A 27,667-nucleotide genomic window follows, 5' to 3' on the forward strand; every position below is an offset into this window, starting at 1 on the left:
TTGTGTTAGTATCTAAGATCTGCTAAACCAGACTATCATGTGAAGCACATAGCTCCTTAAAATTACCTTGTTCATATGTCCCAAGATAGATGTTAAAAAACAAAACAAGAAGTGACACTTCCTAAAGTCTTGTCCCAAACCAGTCACTGAGAAGTGACTTCTAGAGATTACCTTCTCAGAAATTGCTTACATGCTTCTGTTTACTGATGTAAAGGTAATTTAGGTGGCAACAAACTGATAATAGGTGGCAACAAACTGCTGTTACTCCTTACTCAAAAAAACCAAAAACAAAACAAAACAAACAAACAAACAAAAACAAACAAACAAAAAACTCAGGTGCAGAAAAGTTGATTGTTTTTTTCTTCAGACCTCACAAAGGATCTGGGATCAAAACTCCTATCTTTAGCCTCCATCAATTTTCCAGAAATGGGAGATATTAATGTGATACCTGTGATGTTCTCCTTAGAGTGGGGGGCACATCTCCTCCTCCCACCCTATTTTCTTGATATTGCTACTTTGATCTTTCTTGTCAAATCACCTCTTGGTGCTGTCAACAGTACATTGAAAAAATAAAATGTTTAAGATAGCCGTGCCAGATAGCAGGTTGAAAAAAAAAAAAAAGTTTAAGAATTCTTGCAAATACTAAAACATACCTCATACATTTGACCTGGTGTTTTTGTGTTGCATTGTTCAGTGGTATTTCATTGTTTCCTACAAAACTATAAAGGATACCTATTTTTTTTTTCCCCAGTAATAAGTCATGACAGACATTTAGACACACACAGAGTGAGACCTCCCCATGAGTTTTCTTTTGACATTGCTTGAATCAGGCTCTATGTTTAAAGAAAAAAAATTCCTACACTACTTCCCTGTATTTTTAAATGAATGTCATCCAAATGGCGTTGCCATTCGAACACTGCAGTGAAAATTCTTAGCATGCTCACAGCGCAGTGTGGGAATCTCTGAAATTGTCCCCCGCAGGTTTGAATGCAGCTCCTGCAGGTTCACTTGAGCTTCATTTCGCTAATCACACAGGGACAGTTATTTTTTGTTCTCACTCAGCTCCTCTTTCACATGCAGGCGCACACACGCCACACACACTCTCAGGCTGCATCTCTCCCGCTTCGTGGCACTTAAGTCCAGATTAGCTCTGACCATTCCTGCATGCAAGCGGAGAGCGAGCAGCACAACACCCCAGTGCCTAAGACCTTAGGTGGGTCGTTTGCTTCGAGCCAATTCACTCACATTTGCAATGGTAAGATTGATTTTTATCCTGCATTTCTGAGTTTGTTTAACTGATTTCAGAAGCTGCCACAGAGGCGGGGGCAGAGATCGTCTTCAAGGCTGCTGTCATCTGGAATTTTATGTACTTCATTTTCTTTCACTCTGTATGCCTGTCACATCGGCTTAACTGTGAGTAGCGTACTAGCCAGTACCTCTGGCATACTGTATATTAATAGAATATTGATATAGCCCAAATACTGTTGTGGGATTCATCATTTGGTAAATCCTCTGCCGTCTGCAGTTTTACAGAGCCGTTTAATTAGCAATTTTACAACCTCCTATTCTCTCATTAAATTAATTAATAATTAAGTTCAAATATAGGCATCCTTAATGTCATAATTATATTTCAGTTTTATGGTCACCAGAGTTTAGCTCATTAGGCAAGGTAGTCATAAACTATAGCTCTATTTAGGGGCTAAGGCACTGCTGTGCAGGTAGTCTTCTTCTGCTGGGTATTTTTATCTTTCTCACTTGCTCCTCTCCCAACATCTCTGCTTCTCCTGCTCCCCTCCCTCCCATTGCACTGTGCTAGCACTGGTATTTTCCTAGGGCTGACCTTTCTCATTCCTATGTAAAGATTAAAAAATCCCTGGCACACACCCTTGTGGCCACCCCCATCACTATCTGCAGAGCGGCAACACTGGCCTGTTGTAGACGCTGCTTCCTCGCAAGCCTCAGGGACCATCACCTTCAGCATTTGGCACCCAGCAGTGGCACATTTTCTGTACCATAGTGTCTATGACGTTGTACTCCTGCTTGACTGCATGATTTACCAAGGCATGGGACTTAGTAATGGCATTTCACACAGTCTGATATGTTGTGCATTGTTTTATATGGAGTGGATTTATTTCAGTCATTATCACTGATTAAACCAGCTTAGTTGAAAAGGCAAAGCAAAATTTGGCTTTGAAATTGTTCTTATTTAATTTTGTTTGTGCACACATAACCCAGGACAGCGCTAATTATCTCTTTAGTGTAGCTCATATTTCTAATGTAATTCATATGTAAATTGTAATTTAATTCATATGGGAATGTTTGTGTTCCTTGCATAATCTCAGTAAAGAGCACAAACAGTGAATTAAAACTGTTTGGAAATGAAAACTTTATGTTGCTTTTCTTGAACTGTGTTTGATTTGTTTTGGCTTGTTGTTTCTCTAATGAATCTCAATTCAAATGGATGGCTACAGCCAACACTCAGTCTGCTGTCTCCATATTCAAGCACCTTGCTCACTGGCCTGCTTTTCCTTCTCAGTTTGGGATAGGTGGGTTAACTTTATGCATGCTCACTACCTTTGGGGAAAAAAAAAAAAAAAAAGGTTGTGCGATGACTATTATTAATAATGAATAGTTATAGGGCAAATCTTTATGCCTACAGTGCCAACAACAATGGCAAGGCACTATTTGTGCCACCTTGCTATGCAAACAAAACCGCAAGAGAGCACGGCAAGGCTTTAGGAGTGTTATTTTTCGTTTAACATATCTGACAGTATTAGGTTAAAATTTTAAGGCCAACCTAATTTTTCCAGTATGAACTTTTATTTTTTTATGGTCTTCTTTAAATCATCACATTGCTCAACGTGGTATCACTGCCATCTGCAAAGAAATTCTGCTGCTGAGTCAAAACTAATTTGTATTGGTAAAGTGTAGGAATGTAAAAGTTTTTCCTGGACTGCTGAATTTTTAGGGCATGTTTGCCTGCTGTATGTGGAAATAATGCTAAAGTACAAAACAACAGAAGAAGAACTAAACGTAACAGCAAGTGCAACACTGGGTGTCACCTGGAAGGTGAACATGAGAGCACCTAGAGCTGCTGGGAGCTGGGTCAACAGCACCAATCAGCTGATGCAGTAGAAATTGGGAAGGAAAGGACCTGACAGAAACAGGAAGGGTATAAAGGTCAAATGAAAGGATAAGTAACACTGAAGAGTTGACAAGTTACTAAATGATGATGCAAATTACAGCCTTCTGTATGCCCCTCATATTTCATAGCCTCAACTCTACATACATCAGGGAGATTATAACTGCCTATTTCTCAAAAAGATCTGTGGCTGGCCCATTGAAAAAGGTGCCACCTGCGTTGTAAGGACTGAAGTCAAGCCCTGAGTCACTGCTTCACCATGGCAAAACACAACACAGGAGTCAATGTGCAGTGGTGCTCCCAAGTTTGGTGGGCATGGTGCAGGAGATTTGTGACACAGTGATCCTGAGAACCCCTTTCAGTGGGCAACTGCTGCTCAGGGTGGTATGGAAAGCCCTCTGGGGAAACATTCTGAATTCTCTGCCATCCCCTCTGTCCCTCCTAAGTACAGTTGTAACCAAGAGAGAGGCAGGATTTTGAAGACTCGTTATCTGTGCATTGGTCCCTTCTGCTCTGTTGCCAGCTCTGGGACGATCATGCCTTCCCAGTGGAAAGTGTTGCATGTACCAAGAAAAGAGGCAGAGGGGTCAGAGCAGTGAATGAGTACATGTACCTCATACCATCTCTCTGCTGTCTTCAGCATTACAAAAAGTACTCACTGTTTTATAGCCATCTCATATTTCTCAAGCATTTGGAACCTCCACCCCATCCAAGGCAGCTCACTTTGGGAACCCCCAAGATCATGGTGTAGTTTAGTGGAGCTGAGCAGAGGGCAACCAAAGTGGGAAAGAGGGGACAGTGCTCTGCTTTGGCTGTGGTCATGCAGCCCCCTTCTTCCCTGCAGTGAGGTACCCTCTGGAGATAGATGCTGCCACATCTAGGGCATGCACTGGAGACATGCATGCACATACATCCACACTCCTACCTTATGACAGTACAAGAGCTGTCCAAAACTATTTTCAATAATTGATTTGCTGTTTAATTGAACATCATGACTGACTAACATAGCTCATTACTTTACTCATTAGTTAATTATCGGAGAAAGTAGGACAAGTCAATAAAATGGAAGGCTGTAAATTCCAATACTAATTAGCACCATTTCCTCAGAGACATATTTAAGGGCAGATTGGCTATCCGAACGTCCCTGGACCTTGTAGATGAAGGAAAAGGGTAGACTTACCATAAATCTAGATTACCGGCAAGCAAGGCTCATCAGCAGTAAGTAGTCAAGTACACAGGTGCTGAGTTACTGCCATGCACCCTGTTTGAACTGGCATATTGGAATGCAAGCAGCACTGGAATTCCTATTTTTACAAGAAAAGTGACTGGGGGAGGGGGAGGAGGGGAGGGAGGAGCAAGTGAGGGAGCACTCACACACCAGAGAGGATATATATTTGAAATAAATTATGCAAACTGAACTACTTTTGCAAAGCATGTTTGCTTTTCCTGAGCTCTCTCTGTTCCAGTCTCTCACATAAACTCACTTCCTCCTCTTTTTCCTCTTTTTTTTTCCTCTAGTCCAAATCCAAGTCAAAAGATCAGTGCATCTTTTCTGAGGCATGTACATTTTTTACACATGGATTCTAATTTATATGTGCTATTTTATGTTAAAAAAAAAAAAAGATAAACTCATTCAATAATGTCAATTATATTCTCCTATTATTGTTATTACATTCTGTATTATCTTAAAATAAGGTTGAAATACCATCTGAGGCAGAATTTAATAGCTCCAGCAGAGCTTTAATTAAGCCCCCCCAAAAGATTTAAAACAAAAAAATATAAAGATAGACCCAAGGAATTCTGGAGAAGAGGACGAACAAAGATTGTATATATGATTCTTTTCCTGGCCTACAATTTATATAGATATGAACCTATATGTATATATACAGTTACATATACACTTAAATGGCTATATATGTGTATATATAGAGACATATATGCAGATGCATACATACATATCTACTGAAATATACAGAGTTCTTGTTGCTCACTTAGAGGAAATCAGCAAACCTTGAGTGATGCACTTTAAAAGTCCTTAGATCTTACTGAGCCTTTTAGAAAACAACAAGAGGGCTCAGAGTATGAAAACGCTCTGGTGATATACTACTACTATGTTGTTAAACAATTTGCCTAAATGAATTACAATTTCCCATCACTGAGGGATAAGGAATGATCTGCTTTTTGAGTTTCTTTTGTTGAGCCACATCTTCCTCTCAACAGCTATCCACATTTGAAAAACTAATTTCCAGTTATGTGAATGAAAATGGAGATCAAAAGCATTACCTAAACTCAACTTAAGCAAAGAAATCACCCTAATAATAGCTCTCAGTCTGGAGCTTTAAATATTTAGCATTTCTAAAAATATATTAATAGATTAATGTAATAAAGAAAATCTATTACTTGACCTACTATACATGTATATTGTGCTTGCAGTTCTGATTTTTAAAGCCACAAGCTTTGATTTATTTTCATGTATTTAAAAAAAGCACTCTGCTAATAAAGTAAGACTGAGATTTAGGGCAGAAGGGGGAAATATGGTTGTTTTGCTTTTTATGGTTGTCTTTGCTTTTCTGTTTTGCTTAACAGACTGCTCCTGGTAGAAATAATGCAAAGAAAAATCTCTAATTGTTTCAGTAAAACAGAACAAACCAAACAACAACAACAAAATAACCCACCTGTTACACTGTCATATTTCATTATCCAATATTTGGGAGGGTATACTGTGATGTGATGTTCTCTAGGCATTAGTGAAGGAACAAAAAAATACCCATTATGTAAAACTGACCTGGGACAGAACTGAGAGAATGCAATGTTCTCAAAGAGGAGTTGGTTCAGCATAGGTGTAGGTAAAAGGTGCACGCACCATACATGAGAAAAGTATGCTTGTTAGCTTTTGGAAGTTACAAACAAGAACAATCGGAACAGCAGATGTGATTTCTCTCTTCTTTCCAGACAGCACTAAGCACTTTTTGGTAGTCAGATTTTTTTAAATGATTCTAGTTAGGTTTTCAGAACTGAGGAAGACTGGATCGCTAGCTAGGCTTGAGTGCCTTGGCTACATAACTATAGATAAGAGCCCCCAAACTGAGCAGCCAGCATGCTCCATCCACAAAGGTTCAACCTATGTGCTCAGCCATCTAATGAAGGCAGCGCTCCCAAACAAGCATCCTACCACGGCTTGGGCATAGATGTGATGAGGGTTCAGCTCCTTCCAGGCAGTCACACAACCCAGCCACAATGGGAGTGGAGCAGGAGTGGCGAGCAGGGTGACTGTGACAGGCTTCCAGCACTCAGCTGCCTTCATAGAACAGCATGAAAGGATTATTATGGTATAAATAAATTATATGAAAATGGGGAGGAGGCTGGTAGAGGACCCAACCTCAAGCTTTGAGCCACAAACGGCTCTAAACTTTACACTGAGGCCCAACATTTGCAGTGCTTACATCTTACACTGCTGCTTGTCGTACACAATGCAATGTACATACATAACGTAATGCAATTCTCATTTGCATGTTTAACTTCTTGTCTGTTTCTGTTATCAAACACTCCAGAATTGGAGGAAGAAGTTGATTATTGAGTGTGATACCTAGAGTACTCTGTGCCAGACAGTGTAAAACACACAGGCTGCAAGAGCTCTGGTGAATTTCCAGTGGTCCTCTTTTAGAGATGGGGCCCCCAGGCCCCTGCAGCCTTTAATCAGCTGTAACAGGAATGAAGCTGTCAGCTCCTGCTTGTATTCTGTCAGCTTTAGTACCACTTAGAGCATCCCTGACAAACACACAGTGCACATTTAACAGTCAATCTGTGAGTGAGCTTTTCATTTTGGAAGAAACTTTCTCAGGTTCCACTTCCTGCAAGGGAGAACTTGTAAATTATTAGGGAGGAAAGGGGAGCAAAACATCCTTCAATCACACTCGCTTGTTTTATGGAGAAACTCACTTATTTTTCCCTTAGCAGAATGATAGACTGTCTCAGTCCAAGGTGAAATCCCAGGCAGTGCAGGAGAGAGCAAAGGCTATCATCACGTGACAGTGACACCTCTCCTGCTCTATCAGTCAAACTGCACTAGCCAGATCGTGAATTGCAGCAGCTCACTGCTATTGGTAGTATTGTCATATAAAGTACGAAATATTTGCTCAGCTCTGGTGTGTTTATAAGTTTCCCATTAAGAATTCAAATTTAAAGATTTTTTCCAGCTGTACAAATTTCCCTTAATACCTTTCCCCAATCATTTCCCTCTGGTATTGCCTCAATTGCGTGGAGGTGTAACTCGTTGCCTGGGATAAGCAAGCTGGAGCAAAGCTGCTCCTGTTTTTTGAACATAGTGCATTTTAAAATAAGGCAACCTCCCACCCACACCCAAGAATTCTTTCTTACATACCAATTTTTTGAAAACTTTTTTCTTATCCATTTCCTTCCTGATATGTGGCTGCTTCGATGCCTTTTTCTTTTTTTTTTTTAAATGGACACTTTATGGGCTTGGCCTATTATTCACTAATTAAATGTCCTTCCCTCTGGGAGTTTATAAATCTGAATATTACTTCTTCATAGAGCTCACTCTTATGACATCCCTGCTTTAAAAGCAACTGAATCTCACCTAATAGTGATAAAAATAAGGCCAGGGCATGCCTGGTCAGATTGGAAGGATAGTAGAGGAGGAAGGGACACATACAGCATCCTCACAAGTCAGAGTGGTCTGCAACATTCAGTTTTCCCCCAATCCCTAGGGTAATGTCATCTCAAGAGGGAAATTATTGTAACATTACAATACTGAACTCCAATAACTGCTCTGACCCCTGGGGACTTTGTTGTTTGCTGTCCCACAACATGGAAAATTCCCCGAATAGGCTCCTTCCCTAACCCCATTACAAACACGGTTTTCCCAAGGAGAAGACAAACTTCCTTGAGGTCACTCTAGGAGTTAGAGTACTCAGATGACAGTGTTTTGAGCCTTCTTATTCCATTTCCACAAAATGGAAATTAAAACACTTCTGGTCTCTTACAGGTCTCTTACAGGAAACTTATGACAACTGCATTCAGATAGAAATCGGGAAATTAATTCTAAATTAATTAGAAATTAAATTAAACATTGAAGTAATTAATAGTTGTGTGGCACCAATATGCAACTATTTATTACTACTGGTGTTACTGTTTTTCGTATTACAATTATTGTTTTATTTTTTATTTTATTTTTTCATTAATGTAGCTCTTCAAGGCCCTAGCCAGAAACAAGAAGGCTATGGCACCAGGTACTGTAGGATGCAGAACAAAACAAGGTCCTTTCTTCAAAGTTTTATGGGGCAGTGACAACATCTGTGGAGGCAATTCTGGTCCTAGCAATACAGAGAGTTACCTAGTAAAGTTTGGAAGATTTTTTTAGAGGAAAAAGTATTAATTCATATTGATTTTAGTTGGAGTTAGATACCTAACTTACATTGCAATCCAGGCCTGGATTAGGCAATTGCAGTTAATGACAAAGAACATTTACTGGCAGGCTCAGCAAACTGAAGTGCAAAAACCAGCTTTGGGAAAAAAAAAAAAAAAAAAAAAACAACTTGCAGACCTAAACGTGGGAATGTTTCCAGTCATACTTCTGAAGAGAAAATGTTTCACACAAAGCCAGGGCTGCCCATCTTGCACAAGTCCAAGGAAATAAAGGAAATAGACCATGCCAAAAGGAGTCAAAATAAAGCCACACATCTCCATTTCACATTAAGACAGACAAATGAGGAAAGAAATAAATATTTGCCCATATATTTGAAAGGCCCTTCTTTCCTGCAGTTAACATTCATCAAATTCTCACTGCCTCTCTCAGTCAATTCTCTCCTTCAATTAACCAATAAGTCAATTTGTTCCTTCCCCACCGGAAAAAAATCCTCTCAGCAAAAACCTATCGCTTCACTGTCAGATCAATTAACCCTTCCTTCTCACAGTGGAATCAATACACTCTTCCACTACATCTGTTTAACAACAAGCAGAACAGTGGAAAGAACCTAGGAAGCTTCTCTCCTTTTAATTGGCAGACTACATACGTATGGATGGCTCAACAGACATTTCTTCTGAGCATGCAAGCACAACAGCCACTCAAAACAATGCTGTAGAGAATCAGATTTAAAGGTAACAAAAGAATACGAATTGAGCTTTTATCAATACCATTACATCTGTTCTGATAATCACAGAAATAGTACTTTAAACAAGAAGGGCATGGGAAATTTCACTATACACAAGCTAACAGAAACTTGAGGATGCAGTAAGAGTGCACCATTTGTAGACAAGATATAGATTATACAAAATATTCTATTCCAACAGGATATTCTGATTTAGTTAGGAAAAAAACAAATAGAGTGCCCATACACAAAGCTCTAGACATCCTTATGTTGCAAATGAAGATGGTTATGCAGGGGGAAAAAAAATGAAAAAATCAAACCCTGCACTCAAATAAAGAACGACTATAAATCAGGGTTAATTCATTCCACTTCAACAGAATCATTCAATAAAATTCAGTAAAATCAACATGTTTGCAATTCAAAAAAATAATCAAATATGGTATTAAAAACCACAAGCTTAATAAGAGGTCACACCTGCTATTCAAAACGTATACACAGACAGACTCAGGAGACTGCCTCAGGATAGGCAAGCATCCATCCATCTGTGGGTGAAATGGTTACCATAAAACTAAGCAAAATAACAATGCACAGCAGATTAGGGCAAGAAATTAAAATTCTGAGTAGTTTAGATTACAAAAAATAATATAAATACCCAAATTGGTCAGGACACTGATATCAACACTCCCAGGAAAAAAAAGAACAAGGAGCAAAGAGCTGATTTTCACCAGAAACTTTAGGAAAACTGTGATAAACACTCCACATGGTAATTAAGAAATGAGCATTGCACAATTGTATTTTGGGGGCTTTACCAAACATCTAGGTGTGTAAAGATCTGAAAGAAGAACTGCTAAACACAATGAAACATCCACTTAATTCTTCTAAAAAGTTCTGCCTTTTCACTTTGGTGGTGCTGTGTTGGTTTTTTTTTCCCTACTTTGACAGCTTTCTGTAGCAATGAGACTGAACACAGATTTTGTTTGTTACACCTGGATTGCATTACCAGAGTTGATACCAAATGTGCATCAAAGCAAAAGTGAAAACTACACCACTTTCTCTGTGAAACATGCAGGAAAACTTAAGATTTGTGAACATTTTCACAAGTAGAGCACTATTTGAATATTTATGACTATTCATCGGTAGAGTACTGAAGAGTTTAGCGTTATTATTATTAGCCAGTCTGTTTCTTAACCTGTTTTGCCATTAACTAGTAATCTCAATGTAGTAGCCCGAATTAGTCTTGGGCTGAATATTTTATTTAGGAAAGAATGAAAATTTGGGCCGAGGCAAACTATTCATAAACTTGTGCTGAGTTTTTTACTAGGTCACCTGAAACTAAAAAGAAAGAAATTCACTAAAATCAGGCTGCCCCTTTCCCCTTATTTCAATACCATGATTCCAGTTACTGTCTTTAAATTCTCTTCTATTCCAGTGAGAACCAGGTCTCAGTTTAACCCACTTAATGCTTTTTGAACATCTCCAAGTTTACGTACCAGAATCTCCCTAAAAACACTAAGGGACCTGTGGTTTCCTTTGGGAGCCCAGCTGCTTCAAGTGCCCTGTAGCTGAGCACACTGCTTGCGTCAAAGAGCTCCTGGCATAAGGGCTCCTCCCTGCAAGGATGCTGCATCCCAATTTAGGCACTGACAGCTCCATTTCAATGAGTCAGTCATACAGTACCTCCAATTTAACCCTCCACAGGATAAAAGAGACTGAGGTTGGTGCTCTAAAGAATGCTACAAGACCTACAAATATTAGTGGCCCTCTTCTTCTGAAAAGCTAAAATATTATACAGCTTCTTTGAGACATTTTTTTTTCTTTTTTTATTTAAATCTATAATGTATCATACAAATATATTGTGCATTATACATTCCATGCTGTGAACACACACTGATGATCATTTCTGATATAGCTTCTTTTGAAATCATCACACAGAACCAGAGACATGGACAGTGTCAGCACTGCAGCTCAGTTCGCCACTGGTTTTCTAAGCATCTCAAACAGCTGTTTTGAAGGCTGAACACTCTGAGGCAGCTGAAAGTGCAGTTGCTCTAGCCTGATCTTCCGTAATGTAAATGTATGTTTATTTTGAATCACAGCTGATTGTAAGTACCATAAGACTCCTCCATCACAAAATAGCTCTGATTGAAGTAAGTTCTCCTCGCTCTGTTGAGCTGCCGAGATGGATCTTTTCACAGTTTTACCCCAGTGCCGTAAGCGCTGCATGGTAGGGAAGGAGTGGAGAGCTTAACCATCTTTAGGAAGGTTACAGAAGGAAGAGAAGGTGGCAGGACACCCACTGCACCTGCAGCATTCTTTGTGATCATGACTCAGTGGGTCTCCCTTAATCTGGGAAGACAGAGAGAAAACAGAGAGGACACAAGACCAAATAATTTACTTCCACATTGCGTGGCAACAGGGCACAATGCGGATGTGTAAGTTGACCAGAAAGATGTGTTCACACTGTTACCCTTGAAATCCTTGGTATTGTTGATCACAGTGTTTGCAGCTTAGCTCCTGGTCCTCTCCATCCCCTTCCTTTCAGTTCCTCCTTACACGGAAGGCTGTGGACACCCTGCACTTGGCCTTGGGGAGGAAGCAGCAGAAGGCTCTCCTTATTTACCTTAGCCATTTCCCCATGTAATCTGGTTAATCATGTAGCTAATAGGCAGCACAGAGGAGTCCCTCACACTGTGATTCACAAAGCCAACCCATTCATATTTCATACAATAGAGCATTTAAGTCACCCCATGCCTTGCCAAGACAATTGGGCTCCCTTTGTTCCATCATTTTGGGTAGGGGTCTCCTTCCCTACCCTCTCTTTGATACCGGCATATGTTCTAGCTCTTGCCTGCTGCAGCTGGGCAAGAGCTGTTAGTTTTGTTTTGTCCCCCAAAACCAATGAATCTATTGTGGTGGTGTGAAATGTGGGTTAAAACAGTCCCCACATATATGCATAAATTAGCCATTTGCTATGCTTCAACTTAACAGCGAGGTGACTGAGAAGGCAGTGTTCATGCCCTCCCATTTAAAATGGGCAATCTGTTGAGCACAAATAAAATCATAAATAAAAGACTGACTGCATGCATTGTTTCAAAAATGTTTCGCTGCGCTATATCAAAGCAAAATAAGTGTCTTTACCCCCAATGTACTGCAGCCATAAAGAAAGCTCAAAACCTGGTCTGTAAAACAAAATCACAGAAAGCTAAAATGCATTCACATGGCTATGAAATATTAAATATTCAGACTATATTCCTGCAATAAAGATTGCTATTGCATACACATCTTTACTCGCTGGCCCTCTCACATTTGGGATATATTGAACTCAACAGCCTTACAGCAGCAACAGGATCTGATCCCAAATTTATATAAATAAACCAAAGGCAAAATATCCCAAGTAAACAGTTGCAGTTTGGGATGTGCATCTTCTGTGTGTTGACCTGTGCATCAGAACTGGCACAGGGATAGTGCCACCTGCTGCTAGACTAAACCATCAAATCTCTACCAACCCTGTGTGGCAGTGATAAAAAGTCAATTCTCTCCAAAAACTCTTTGTATCTTGTTCAAAATGAATCTTGTGGTGTCTCCATTTCTCTCCAGAGGTGTAGAGAAATGGCACTCAGAAAAGTTTCCTCAAAATGAGTATTACAAGCCAAGGTTAAGACCTAGAACATAAATGCCTTGTTCATTTTTATTTTTAAGAATAACCTTAAATGCATTACAATGTAATTCAGTTTATTTAAAAAAAAAAAAAAAATGATTTAATGACAAGCTAGAAAGCACCATTCATTCCTAGTTCAGGCTCATGCCACTCTGCAGACTGATGCTGAAGCATGTCAGTTGTGGCTTTTCTCCTAGAAATGCCTGAGACATTCTTTGGCTTGAATTCAGAGTTTGGAAGTTCATACCTGTGCTATGTACTACAGATTTCTTTCATTTTTACTCTAGAATAGGAAAAAAAAAAGGTTTGAACAGTCTTTTATGGTCTTGAGAGCCAATTTTCCACAGAAAGCTAAGCTTTCCATGAAGAGTTAATTAACTAGTGCACATGCAACATTTTACAGACTTAGTACTGTATTGTTTAATGTAGGCAAGAGGAAAGAAAACAAACAAACAAGCAAACAAACAAACAAAAAAACCACACACAACAAAAAAACACTATAGAGCAAGCTCACCTAGCTACTTTCCTGTAAAGCTGGAAGAGAAGAAAGGAAAGTCAAAATCTTGAGGGGAGCAGAGGATAACACAGATGTGTTTAAAAGTTTTGTTTTGAGTGATCGAAGAAGGCACAATATTTCATTTCAAAATCCAACTTTTTTATATCGGTATTTTGAAAGCTCTACTTTTTCCTCTTCTCAAAAATCACAGAATAACAAAAACACAAACATTCTCAAAGCTGATCTTTTAGGCCAGACTCCAATACTCTTGTGCACAGCAGCAATCTATCTGTACATCTCCCACTGAAGTAAAGCAGATTTTGTTGAAATTTATATCAATAGAATTTATACCACTAATTTATACTAATACAGCTAAATTTGTAAATGGTTACCTCCCCCAGCACCCAAGCAGTAGGAACACAACTAAAGCGATATAAATGTGCTAATCCCAGCACGGCGTATTCCCACATCTCCCTGTATCAAATCATTCTAAAGTGTTTTCAATATACAAGTTAATTAGCTACAGTGAAGCAGCAGAGTAACATCTAATGAAGACCGGGGCTTAAAATACCAGAAGTGGCTTGTTATACTCTTTCCCTTTTTTAATATTGATACATTATTTTGATTTGGTTATGGATATGACACAAGAGAGTTCAACATGAGATAGAAGTTCCAGGATTGTTTTGCTTATATGGTAAACACACTGGACACATTTAACAGATAGAGAATATAATTTCTGTGTCTCAAAATGCTACTATCATAAAGTATCTATCTATAAATGTATTTATACTTGTAATGCTGAACAAGATGACACTTTTGATATTAAATGTGTAAAACATTATATTTTAATTACATAATTTCTCATAAAAAAAATCAGTGCAAAGGAAAACAGTTATGTACATTCTATTCAAAATAAATCTCTCTAAAAATGATTGTACAAAGTTAAAATGATACAAGCAATCAATGCTGGTAAAGTAAAACTTACAGAGATAAGTTAGGAAACAGCAAAATAGAATAAACTACCTAAGAAATATCTGCTGCTTTCAGGAAGCAGAGTTGCCACAGTTACACGTTTCTGATTTAACTAAGAAATGAAAATCTCTAATTAATTAAACTAAGGTCCTGATCCTGACTGGATGTGGAAGTCAATGCGACTTTACTTACATGAACCTCATTGCTCGTGTGGGACTTAACACTCCCTTTTACTGTTTATCAGGGATGAAGCTCATTTTATAACCCCACCACTTCATTAGCACCTTTCCAGCACATTATCTTTGTCCTAATCCTCCTGTCACTTTAGGGATTCAGGGTCATTAGAGCACTTGAAGGTCGATGTTATTGTCATGGAGGTGTGAATTGATCACTAAAATGACAACTGGTGACAAGTGTACTTTATTAGTTTGCTACTTTGCCTCTTAATTGCAACTGATTAGCCTGTCGGTTACAAAGGAAATTTGGACTCCTGTCATTAACAAAGATTACACTGTTTCCTATAGGACCATTTGACACCTTACTCCCCCCCCTTCCCCCCCTCCAAGCAACCCATTTAGACATAGTATAATCACCAAGTTAAAGAAACTATTTATGCAAGTAAAAGCAAAAAGTTAGGGCCCTTTATCACTCACATAACTTTTTTTTTTTTTTTTTTTTTTTTTTTTTCCTGTTAAAAACCCCAAATATTTCCGATTGTTTCTTTTCATCTGCAACAGCATGAATAGGATCATCTTTTTCCAGAAAAATCCCATTTTAGACATGGCCATGCTTACTATTTGAATGGATTTCCCAGAGGATGTGCTGGCTCTCTAAATACCACGTTGCATTTATACTACACATTAAAACAAAGCAACAAAAAGAAAAAATTAAACTTGTGTGCCTTGTCCGAGTTCACATGTTTCAAGACTTAATAGCTGTTGACCGCAAGAATGGAACATTTAGTCATACAGAGCACATCTGCCAGCAGTGGAGTACATTCAGTATTTGTGTTACACAACTCCCTATTAAAGGGAGGAGGGAAAAAAAAATAGGAAAAAAAAAAAACTTTTCACAGTAGGTAGCAAAGACAGAAATATCTCAAAACAGCACAAATGTACTATTGTACTTATTTAACAGTGACATTCTTTGCATTGCTAGATTTTTGTATCATATTGGGTTAAATATATCTACAAGGAACATGTTCAGCACTAAAATAATATAAATGGTGATCTTTCTGTAAGCTGTCTACACACTTTTGTTAACTCTGCTTCAAAAAATAAAAAGGACAACAAAAAGAAAACAGCTCTCCTCTCTCTACTCCAAAACCCACATAAAAGTCAGTTTCTTGATTATACTTTCTTCCAAAACCAAGTGCTCTACCTTAATCAGCAAAAATTAAGAACTCTAACAAATGCCTAATCTTTAATTGTGTACTGGATACATTATAATATAAATCTAGGATGAATATTTAACCTTCCTGTATTCATCAGAAGTGTTCAAGGTTATTTTACAGGACCAGTATTTCACATCTTAATTTTCAAGGATGACACATTTCCCATGAAGAAAAACTGCTGCAGAAAATTCAGTGATTTGCTCTTTGAATTTTACTGGGGTTGAAAGAACTTCAAACAGCTTGAGCAATATTCTGATTCTTCCCTTCTTTTAACCATGCCTACATAGAACTTTTGTATGAGCATTTCTTTTGCTTATAAAAAGAAGTCTGTAGATGATGGGAACCTTTAATTATTTTTTTATTATTATTATTGGACTTCACTAGAAAGTGAAAAAAAAAAAAGCAAATACCTATGGAATTAGTTGTTCAACAGTATGAACACTTTTTTTTTATAGCATGCATAGTACATGCTTAGTTTATTTCCAGGAAAGCACAGGTTCTTTCACTTTATCTCCACAGGTTAATACAGAGTACATCTGTTCCTTTATAAGAACGTTCTTTTGTCTTTTGCAAAAAGACATCCTGCTATTTGGATGGAAGTCTCTGTAGACCCTATTTTTAAAAGCTACTAAATTTGTCTTCACTAGTTTGGGTTTTAAAATGCTTTAATTAAGGAAAAATCCACATATGGTCAATGTAATTTCAGTCTGATTGACTCACCTCAGTTTAGATTAACCAATACCTAAACAGCTTGGCTTACCTGAAACAAATTGGCCTATGTGGAAATAAGAATGCTCACACTCCCAAACATTCATTACCGCTAGACTAGTAGTGGTAGCTGGAGGTGGGAAGATGCATGTAAAGTCTTTGTTGACTGAGCAGTTACATCTAAAATAAATGTCAATGCCTGCTTCAAATGGTCTGTTCTAACAAATACAGCCACAAGAAATGTTATCTGGCAACATTTGTGTGAACAATCACACCTGGACATTCACATTAGAAGATGGTACTAAGAAACAGAAGGCACCATAAAGGCTTTGAGACATACTGGCAAAGTGAGATGTTGTTGGAGATGTTGCTCTCCCTTTGCCAATCTAATTTGGCAAATTTTGGTTCCCACAAATCAAAATTTGGTTCCCACAACTTATATTTGCCTTCCTACAATAGAAAACTATTGAACAGCCCATCCTGTAAAGAGACTGTCTGACTGCCCATAATCTACTGACTATGATTTAGGTAAATCATAAGGTGAGGTAGATTTTAAAAAATAAAAATACACATAAAAAATAAAAAATAAGCCAACAATCAATCAATCAAACAAAAACATTAAATTATCCCTGCTTGCCTGGGCAGCCTTTCCAATGATATGAGATAATTTTATTTTATGTTAGGAAACATGGTCTCTCATGTTGGATGGCCTTTAAATTTCAGTAGAAGTAAATGTCAGACATATTTTTATGGCTAAGTCATTTCATGCTGTTGAGATCCAGGACTACTCACAGATCAGAATGGAATTGTCATCTAGTTTCCATTCCATTGAAATTTAAAAAGCATGGATTATCTTGCAAAAAACAATTCTGTGGAGACCCAAAAATTCACAAGAACAGTTTTGAGAAAAACTATATCAAAGAGCATAGCCCTTATGCAAAATGTGAAACAGCAGCTCAGAAGAAAGGACACTGAATGACTTGAGGAGGGGGATCTCAGTGTACTATAGTGCCAAACTGGGCTAACTTGATGGTACAGACAGGACAATATCCTGAAGAAGCAAGTAGGTCATATACCATGATGTCTGTATGTAAAGGATGGGGCAGATCATTGGAAATTTTTAAGAGAAAAATCACAAAATTAAAGAACTTTAAAAAAAAAAAAAGTGGGAAATTTTAAATTTCTTCTGGAGGTAAAAGATTAAGCATGAAAAGGGAAATTAGAAACAGAATTAGCTGACAATAGTCAAACTTCGAGCAGAAGGAGGGCATATTTTTTAGTATGGACATACCTTTTCCTTTGCAAAAACTACACAGAAAATGTTCAGTAATTGATCCATCTACACATATAGAGTGCTGCATGGTTTTCACAAAAGATGTTCTCTTTCCAAGAACAGCATCAACAGAATCAGTTCCAGAGATCATATCTGATGATGCCATCTGAATGACAGTGATGAGCTGTAGGCTTCTCATCTCTCTAACAAATATCCCTGACCTTTCTGATTTTCTCCTACTACCTGAATAATTCCAGGATTTCTTCTCCTCCCAAAGTCTTGGCTTCACAGCCCATTGTTCTGGAGTATAACAACCAGGCATGATGCATCTGCTCTGCATCAAAGAGCCCTTCTCAAATATCTGTAGTAAACTAGCCTGAGGATACCACAGCACATGATCACAAATAAATAAAGTTCATCTTTTCCTACAATATATGTTGATATAATGCATTGGTGTTAGCAGAACTTCCAGTTCAAGAGACAGCTGTTTGGATAGGCAAAGCTCCTGATGTTCTGGTCAGATTGATAGCTTTGCTCAGAACTCTGGCATTTGGATTAAAGTAGTATAGAAATGAATCTTATATTTGACATTTAAAACACTTTCAAAGGGAACCTTTTCCACTGCCTATAGTTTCTTAAATCATAGCAGAAAGAATTGCCATGGCAGAATGGTGTGAGAAATTACTCTCCAACTGCTTCACTGTTTTCCCACATCATGACTGAAGACATTATTTCCTAGATCATTTTACATCCTGGCATTATGTGCAACAACACAGCAAGTATTAAACAGATGATGCAACAGAAAGAAAATTTGAAAATATTTCTCCTTTCTTTTGGACAACATCTAGAATATAAATGTGGTTTGTAGCAGCTTCATCTGAAAGAAAAGAAAGGGCTGCTTTTGGAGGGCTAGCATGACTAAAAACTTTGGATTTATACAGTCTGACTCTCATTTCCTGAGCAACCTTGGCAAAGTCACTTATTGTAACATTTTCAGAAATGGATGCTATTTCCTCAGGCTTTCATTCTACTCATCTCCTGAGTATCTGTGTCTTTTGCATGTATAACCAATAGCAAAAGTAAATGTCTCAATAGACTTTATGGAATCCCTGGTTCTTGACCCTTTCAGAGTTTCAGAGCTGTTTGATATAAGTTATATATGGCATGATTTGATAGCTTGTTCCTAAACTTAGTCCACAACACTATAGGTTTTACAGAAAGACTTTACGGACTGCCAGAGTTTTGCAAGCCCAGTTTGAGACCACTAAACTACACAGATGAAGTCAGTGGGAGATAAAGTAATTCTGAAATATAACATCTTTTTCCAAATTCATTTTTTCTGTGCACATTAAAAGATGTATTTAACAACAGAAGGACACAAAATGAAAATTGTGTGTTTCATCTCTCCGATACTTCTCATCTCACAGTGGGGGAGTTTAGCTGTTTAGGAACAATGAGGCAGGAGACGACATCCTTCTAGGAGACAACCACCGAACAAGTGCAAGACCTTCATACTTTGAGGAAATGAAGTAATATATTTAACATATGTGATTTACACATTTGGTAGCAACTTGCATTAATTCATAAAGAACATCCTTTCAAGCCCAGATAAGTTAAATTAGCATTTGCAATCTTACCTAGCTGCAGTGTTAGATAAATACTACATATTTTATGACTGAAAGATTCAATCCAGCAAAGAATAACTACATGTCCAGGTTTCAGCTGTGATAGAGTTAATTTTCTTCCTAATAGCTGGCATGGTGCTGTGTTTTGGATTTGGGATGAGAATAACAGTGATAACACACTGATGTTTTAGTTGTTGCTGAGCAGTTCTTACACTAAGTGAAGGACTTTTCAGCTTCCCACACCACTCTGTCGGGAGACTGGGGCTGCACAAGAAGCTGGGAGGGGAGAGAACCAGAACTGCTGACCCAAACTGGCCAAAGGGATGTCCTGTACCATGTAGCATTGTGCTGAACAATAAAACCAGAGGGAGTTGGCAAGGGGGTGGTCTGCTACTGCTTGGGGACTGGCTGTGCATCAGCCAGCAGGTCGTGAGCAAGTGCATTGTGCATCACTTGTTTTTCTATATCCTTTATTATTATTACTACTATTTTGCCTTCCTTTTTGATTCTATCAAACTGCTTTTATCTCAACCAGAGTATTTATTTTATTTTTTATTTTATTTTATTTTATTTTATTTTATTTTATTTTATTTTATTTTATTTTATTTTATTTTATTTTATTTTATTTTATTTTATTTTATTTTATTTTATTTTATTTTATTTTATTTTATTTTATTTTATTTTATTTTATTTTCCCAATTCTCTCCCCCATCTCATTGTAGTGGGGGTGGGGGAGTGAGGGAATGTCTATGTAGTGCTTAGCTGCCTGCTGGGTTAAACCACAACACTACATCTGATTACAAATGCGAACAGACAGAAACCATGATAATCTGTCAAATTAACAAGTGTAGGAGGTTCAAATACACTGCATAATGCCTCTCTAACTTCACCAACATTTTGCCTGTTGAGACTGAGGTAAGCTACAGACCCATGCAATCATCAGAGATCACATTTTGATGAGTCTTCAGGCAAGTCTGGCAGAGCAAGGGAATCCAAAGTGCTCTATCAAGGTTTGGAAAGAAACATCAGGTTCTCTGCTAGTGTTCATCCCACCAGCCGTGGATATTCACTATTTTTTTTCACATTTTTTTTAATCTCAGGACAATTTCAGTGTTGCCATCTTATGATTCTCACTGAATTTTTCTACGTATGTGCCCTACATTTTACAGTGCCATAGGAAATGTCATCTCACATTGCCATGGATTGAACATTCATTTTCACTTTCCTCTCAACTACGTGCACAAGAAGCCTTCATTGGCTCACGTTTCTTCTTCTTCTTTTTTTTTTTCCTCCAGAATATATGTAAACATGACATCACTTATATGCTCTACATAGCCCTTTAAAGATGTTCCACTAAGATTTATATCAAATCCATGCCTAGATGAAGACATCTCTTGCCTTACATGTCAGATCATAAAACAGCTTAGCCTTTCTTAAAATTTTGGACAAAAGATTTACTCGTAAAAATTGAGAATACTAACAAGCTTCTCATGAACCTATTCTTTACTTCCTTTGGGCAGCTCTAACAGCCAGCAGCAGCACTGCAGACAGTGGTTCCTCCTGCCCTTACCAACAAAACCTACAATAACCAGACAATAACCAGAAAAGAAATTGAAGTACATGCATTTATCCCAGTAGTTCAAATAAAATTGTGAAAATCTTTTGTACAGGTGAATATAAAATTGCATATCCTTTGGTAAAATAAGGACAACTGCATCAATAACTGTTCTTGTACTGTCTTTTATACTGGCAAAATCCAGTTTTAACTAGGTTAGCCAATAAAAGTAATGAAAACAAATGACTGAAATATGATGTGGGTCTACTTATCTTTCATTTTCTAATATTTTGGTAACAAAGCAACTGCAGTACAGTAGCTGTCTGAGCTGAATGGGAGCACAAACTTTCTAACACCCCAGTAAATACTTAAAAGAGAGTGTTGCTCTAATACCTGTAAATCAGAGCACTTTGAATTAACACCATGTTCATTAAAAAGGTTTCTGGTTTTGTTATCATTCTGATATAAGTCATTGAACAAACATGCTTAACAATTCCAGTCAAATTGGATAAGGGCATTAATTCTAGTTTGGATTCAAGAGCAACATAAATCATCTGTTCCAAGCTAACAATTTAAAGAGTGCACAGCACGTTATCTTAAATAAAGTATTAACACTGAGTTAAGAACACCTATTAAGGGACTTTGAGAGTTCTGGCTCACATTACCTTACAGTGGTTTTGAAATAACCTTATTTCAGCTTTTTAATCCTATAATTATTCCACAACAGTTTTGTCAGAAAACTCCACTGCTTTTAACAATTTATAGCTCTAAGACGTTACGTGAACCACTTCAGTTAAGTTCTTGTACTTAATCATATTATCAGCCTTGTCCACATTAGCAACTTATCTTTTAAGTTTTAAGATATCTAAATTTTCAATTGCAAGATAGATTATCAAGTCCACTTTATTTAACCAAGTCTGTGTTTTTTGAAACAAACAGCTGAAATACTGAAGAAAAAAAAATCAAATTTTACGTGTGCATGCACGTATGCACATACATACATATTTAATTGTAATTAGCATTTGCTCATTTAGCAAAATGATTTCTTCTCAGTCACTTTCAAAGTTTATGGGTCACCTATTTGAGGTTGTTATTTCAGGACATCAGTTTGTTCTCAGAGTTGTTTTCTCCTGGTCTATTCCCAGTATCAAGGAATGTACTAGATCCATCACTGCGCAGATACTCATATTAAAAGCAGAATTAATTCAGAGCCTTTCTTACTGACTGCAACAAGTGCCTGAGAAGCCTAGAGGAGAGTGTAAAAATTCCTTAGTGGTGAGCCTAACCCGGGAGAAGAAAGGAACATTTAGCAGCATCAGCATGTTCATGAAATCAGGTATTTTGGAATGAAATTAGTTATTGGGCTGTATACCTGGTCAGAGATGCCAGACCCATCAGTCTGGGTGTTTTTTTGTTCATTTGTTTGTTGCTTAAAGAGCTGGCTGACTTCATTGCAGGACCTCTCTCAATTATTTTTCAACAATCTTGGGAATCTGGAGAGGTCCCAGGAGACTGGAAGCTGGCAAATGTTGTGCCAATTTTCAAGAAGGGCAAGAAAGAAGACCCTTACAGGCAATTACAGACCTGTCAGTCTCATGTCAGTGCCTTGTAAAATTATAGAGAAGATTATCCTTGATGTTATAGAAGCACACCTGGAGGACAATGCAGTCATTGGTCGCAGTCAACATGGGTTCCTGAGGGGTAGGTCCTGCCTAACAAATCTGATATCCTTTTATGATAAGATCACCCATCTAGTCAATCAAGGGAAACCAGCTGGTGTGATCTTTTTGGACTTCAGCAAAGCTTTTGACATGGTTTCCCATAGGAACCTACTGGACAAAATGTCCAGCATACAACTTAACAAAAACATCATATAATGGGTGAGCAATTGGCTGACGGGAAGGGCTCAAAGGGTTGTGGTAAATGGGGCCACATCAGGCTGGCAGATGGTCACTAGTGGGGTCCCCCAAGGCTCCATTTTAGGGCCAGTCCTCTTCAATGTTTTTATAAATGATTTGGATGTAGGACTAGAAGGTGTTTTGAGCAAATTTGGCAATGACACCAAACTTGGGGGAGTTGTGGACTCGGATGAGGGTGGAAAGGCCTTGCAGAGAGATCTGCACAGACTGGAGAGCTGGACGATCACCAACCACATGAAGTTTAGCAAAAGCAAGTGCCAGATCCTGCACCTGGGACGGGGCAACTCTAGCTATACGTACAGACTGGGTGACGAGACGCTGGAGAGCACCCCCGCAGAGAAGGATCTGGGGGTTGTGGTTGACAGCAAGTTGAATATGAGCCAGCAGTGTGCCCTGGCAGCCAGGAGAGCCAACTGTATCCTGGGGTGCATCAAGCACGGCATTGCTAGTCAGTTGAGGGAAGTGATTGTCCCGTTCTACTCTGCACTAGTGCGGCCTCACCTCAAGTACTGTGTGCAGTTCTGGGCACTGCAGTACAAAAAGGACATGAAACTGTTGGAGAGTGTCCAGAGGAGGGCGACAAAGATGGTGAAGGGCGTAGAGGGGAAGACGTACGAGGAGCGGCTGAAGTCACTGGGCCTGTTCAGCCTGCAGAAGAGGAGACTGAGGGGAGACCTCATTGCAGTCTACAACTTCTTTGCGAGGGGGAGTGGAGAGGCAGGTGACCTATTCTCTGTAAACACCAGTGATAGAACCTGCGGGAATGGTTTTAAGCTGAGGCAGGGGAAGTTTAGGCTGGACATCAGGAAGAGGTTCTTCACTGAGAGGGTTGTCACACACTGGAACAGGCTCCCCATTGAAGTAGTCACTGCACTGCACCAAGCCTGTCTGAATTTAAGAAACTATTGGACTGTGCACTTAGTCACATGGTCTAAACTTTTGGGTAGACCTGTGCGGTGCCAGGAGCTGGACTTGATGATCCTTATGGGTCCCTTCCAACTCAGGATATTCTATGATTCTGTCATTTTCTTTTTACAGTAAAGGTCAGTACTATGAAAGAGAATGTAGGCTGTGAGGATCATCCTGGTCTGTTTCTTTTCCAACCCCACCTCAGCCAGATTTTCCATCTGACATAACTCACTGCAACTCCACTGACCTACATAAAGCTTTAAGATAGCTAATAATCTGGCTTCCAACTCTATTGGATTTAAGCACATTTGTCACAAAAACTGACTGGAATAATTAACTGAATAAATAGACACAGCATATCTTTGAGTGCCATAAAAATGGCATGACTGCAGGTAAATCATACGAATAATTACAACCAGGAGTCAGGTTTTCCAATTACTCTCTGTACACTTTGAATTGCTAGGCCTTCTGGTGACTAATTTGCCACTTTTTGCATAGAAATTAAAGAACAGATTTGCTCTGATGGCCAAGCCACAAGGTAACAGTGAATGAACAGTAAAAATACTCAGATATTACACTTTCAAGAAACTGAATTTATCTTTATTCTTACTTCTCACAAATATGATAATGTGAGTACAGTGTCAAGACAGTGAATTTTTATTTCTCGAACCAAGATACATTTGTGATATGAAAATAATTTTATGAAATAAATAATCCTTATTTCAAGCGGAAGTGAAAGAAGTTTCTAAAAACCTTACCCATTCAGGGAAAATAAGAAACTGAATGATTTAGATTAAAACTTCATACAATCATATTGGTTAATTCTCAAAGGAATGTTCCAAGCACTGAATCATTCCAAGCACAGAATCAGGGAGAAAAATCAAGTTAATACTGTTAGCATGATATGCAATTGACTTTTTTTGATATTTTAGATAAAAATTCCATTTTGAAAAAAAATATATATATTGAAATTGTTCTTTGTCAGTTTAAAATAAAAAAGGATCATGAAAAATAAGCGGAGAAAAATAATATAACATTTTCCCCCCTTTAGCAAGTAGCTTGGTTAGCTTTTGAAATGGGAAATTTCTGAAAATCTCTGAATATACTTTTAAGTACATGTCATTTGTTTTAAGGGAAATTTTTCAATGCCTGACCTCTGAATCAACTCTACTTTTCAACAAAATGTCTGTGTACAAAAATAATAAAATTTGCATTAAAGAGGTTACTTTTCATTGAAAAAGAGAGGAAAAATAAGTTGCTCTTACAGATAGATTATCCAGCACAAGACTTTACTGAAGACAGTGCCTCTTACACCCTCCAATTATTTAATTTTATATTTTGGATTTCTGATCTAAAGTTCTTCTTTATATACATATGCAATATGTGTATGTGTACATGTGTATAAATTGGATGAATAATCCTGAGACGAACTCCAACAGACAAGGAAACTTGATATGAAAATATTGGCTAACCTCTCCTTTCTCCTCTTTGGACTTGTTTTATTTCTGATTAACACAATTATTTTCCCACTGACTTTAATTATTTTTGATTTTCTGTTTTCTAACAATTTTAGTAAGACCTGAATTCTACAACAGTCCATGACTGTAATGGAATATGCCAGGATATCCTCTTGTAAATGATATTGTAAAAGAGAAGGTTTGGACTATTTGCGGGGAGGTTTTTTTTGCACCTTCTCCATGTCTGCTGAAAATTACTGTTGTGAAATGTAGCTGAACCCATACTTTGAAGTGTCAAAGGGAGATCCATGTTTATATTTCAGAACTGAGTCACAGCTTGGCCAAGAAACCCAGAAACATGTCCCACCATTGTTGATTTTCTGTCCCTTTCAATGTGATCTTCCTCTAGACACGTTCACAGACTCAGTTGTGAGTAAATCCATTTGAAAATGCCAGGGGACAAAAAAGAACAAAACAAAACAAAAACAAACAAACAAAAAAAGCTTTCAATTTTAAATACATTTGTTTGGTCATTGTTACTTGTGGAAAATGGGTTATAAGCTAATCTTAGTGATTCATAATGCATTCAGACCTTCAGTTTATATAAACATGAAAAATCTGGAGGGTAACCCAGCAATTGTCAGCCTTGAAATCTGGTGAGAATTCACTTGCTGGGTCTAGCTTCCAGCCACATTTGTGTCAGGCCCTCAGCTTCTGAATGAAACCAGAATGAGTTGCCAAAAACAACAGAAAGAGATAACTAGATGTTTTTCAGCCTCAGGAAAAAAAATGTAGTTCAGATGGGTACACCCTGAAATTTGGACCATGCTTCAGATCTGTTATTTTATTTAGAGATCTGGACTCTGCCTGCCTGAGAGATATGAAGCATTCGGATTATTTCTTATATTTGCCAAAACAGTGCTAATATCAGGTCATCAAACATAAACAATTTAAAATAAGCCTCACTGAATCTTGGCCTAAACAGTAAAGAGAAAAATCTGTAAAACCTGCAAGGCTAGCAATAAAGGAGACTGCAGTTACTTTAGCAGAATAGTAACACTGATACTATACTAAGCATAAAGGTTATGGAACTCCTCAGGCTTCCAGAATTTGTTCACTAAATCCACCTATTCACTTTATTTTAATACATTAAATGCTAGCTTCTGGAGGCAGGGACCTTCTTTCCTCATACAGACTTTCAGTTCCTAATGCAGTAGAGTTCTGCTTCTCAGCCAAATCCCATGTTAGTTCAAGAGATCAAATACTCATGGGCAATGTAATGAGGTGAAGGAAGACAGGCTTCCCAGCCTCTTCCAGTTTGTTTGTTTTGTTTTGTTTTTCTATAGAGTTGCAACAGAACACCCAATGGCTTTGACTAGGATGAGGAGATACCATGGCAGCAATTAAGTTTCCTTTAGTTTGAAGCAGCATTTTAAACACCATTTAAGAAAAAAAAAAAAAAAAAAAAAAAGAAAAAAAAAAGAGAGAGAGAAAAATAAAGGAACAAGTAAGGAATAAAGTAACAGCAATTTTAATCCAAACATTTGCAATTCTGCCCACTTACAGACATATCTGTGCCAGTTTCTTTCCATGTAAAATAACGTTATGCAATGTGCTTGGCTTGGGTCAGAGGCTAAAACAAAAAAGGAGGGGCTTGGGCCTTTCTGAGAGTATGTTCATTTGAAAAGGTATTTATTCAGCATATTAAATCAGTTTTCCCACTCACGATGTTTTTGTTCTCCGTGTTCCTCTCACTTAACCGATTTGGAATCAATGCCTGATCTTGCGAGTCTCTTGCAATTTGCCTTCAGTTTTCTCCTTAAGGAAATTATGCATAGAACTTCCTTTTTATGAGCTTTTACTGAAACCACAAGTCTGTATCTGAATTATATACTACTGTAAATTTTGCCCAAAGCTTTGTCTTGGCTATATAAAGAAATTATAGGTGTGGACCAATTTTTGAATTTGCATGAAAACTGCTTTTATGTGCATATGAGAAATGTCTTTGAAACATCTTGCCAAAGGCTTTTTTGTCTTCTGGTTGTTATAAGAAAACATGGTTGCCCAAAAGAAAAAAATGGTTCCACCTTAATCAGATTCACAATCGTGTCCTAATGCAATTTGTCCTAATCCATTTCTAAGGAAGACAACCATTTATGATTTGGAAAGACATGTGGGAAGAAATGTGGCTATATGGAAATCCCCTGAGTCCTTTTACCCGGGTGTCCTACAATCAAACTGTGCTCAGTTTGAAATACCATGGTGCATTTTATATCTCTGTGGCTGGTTTTAGAATAACGATGCCATGCTTAACACATTTTAACAGTGAACACACATTTCAGCACATGACTAAAAATGCTTCTATGCTTGTTTTGTCTGGTAAAAGAATGCATTCTGCTTAGTATGGCAGCAAATTGCCCTTGCAGCAAAACAGATAATTACTTGATGCCCAC

General features: G+C 37.9%; 1 long non-coding RNA gene across 1 annotated transcript in view; it reads left to right on the forward strand.

Annotated features, from left to right (window-relative positions):
* Positions 1-1,009: 1,009 nt before the first annotated feature.
* Positions 1,010-27,667, forward strand: part of LOC119716172 (uncharacterized) — a 38,026-nt gene continuing 11,368 nt past the window's right edge. The window contains exons 1-2 of the long non-coding RNA XR_005263949.2: positions 1,010-1,213; positions 1,306-1,413. This is a non-coding gene — a long non-coding RNA (uncharacterized lncRNA). The remainder of the gene's footprint in view (positions 1,214-1,305; positions 1,414-27,667) is intronic.

This window comes from Anas platyrhynchos, chromosome 2 (assembly GCF_047663525.1).
Source record: "Anas platyrhynchos isolate ZD024472 breed Pekin duck chromosome 2, IASCAAS_PekinDuck_T2T, whole genome shotgun sequence".
Classification (NCBI taxonomy): Eukaryota; Metazoa; Chordata; class Aves; order Anseriformes; family Anatidae; genus Anas; species Anas platyrhynchos.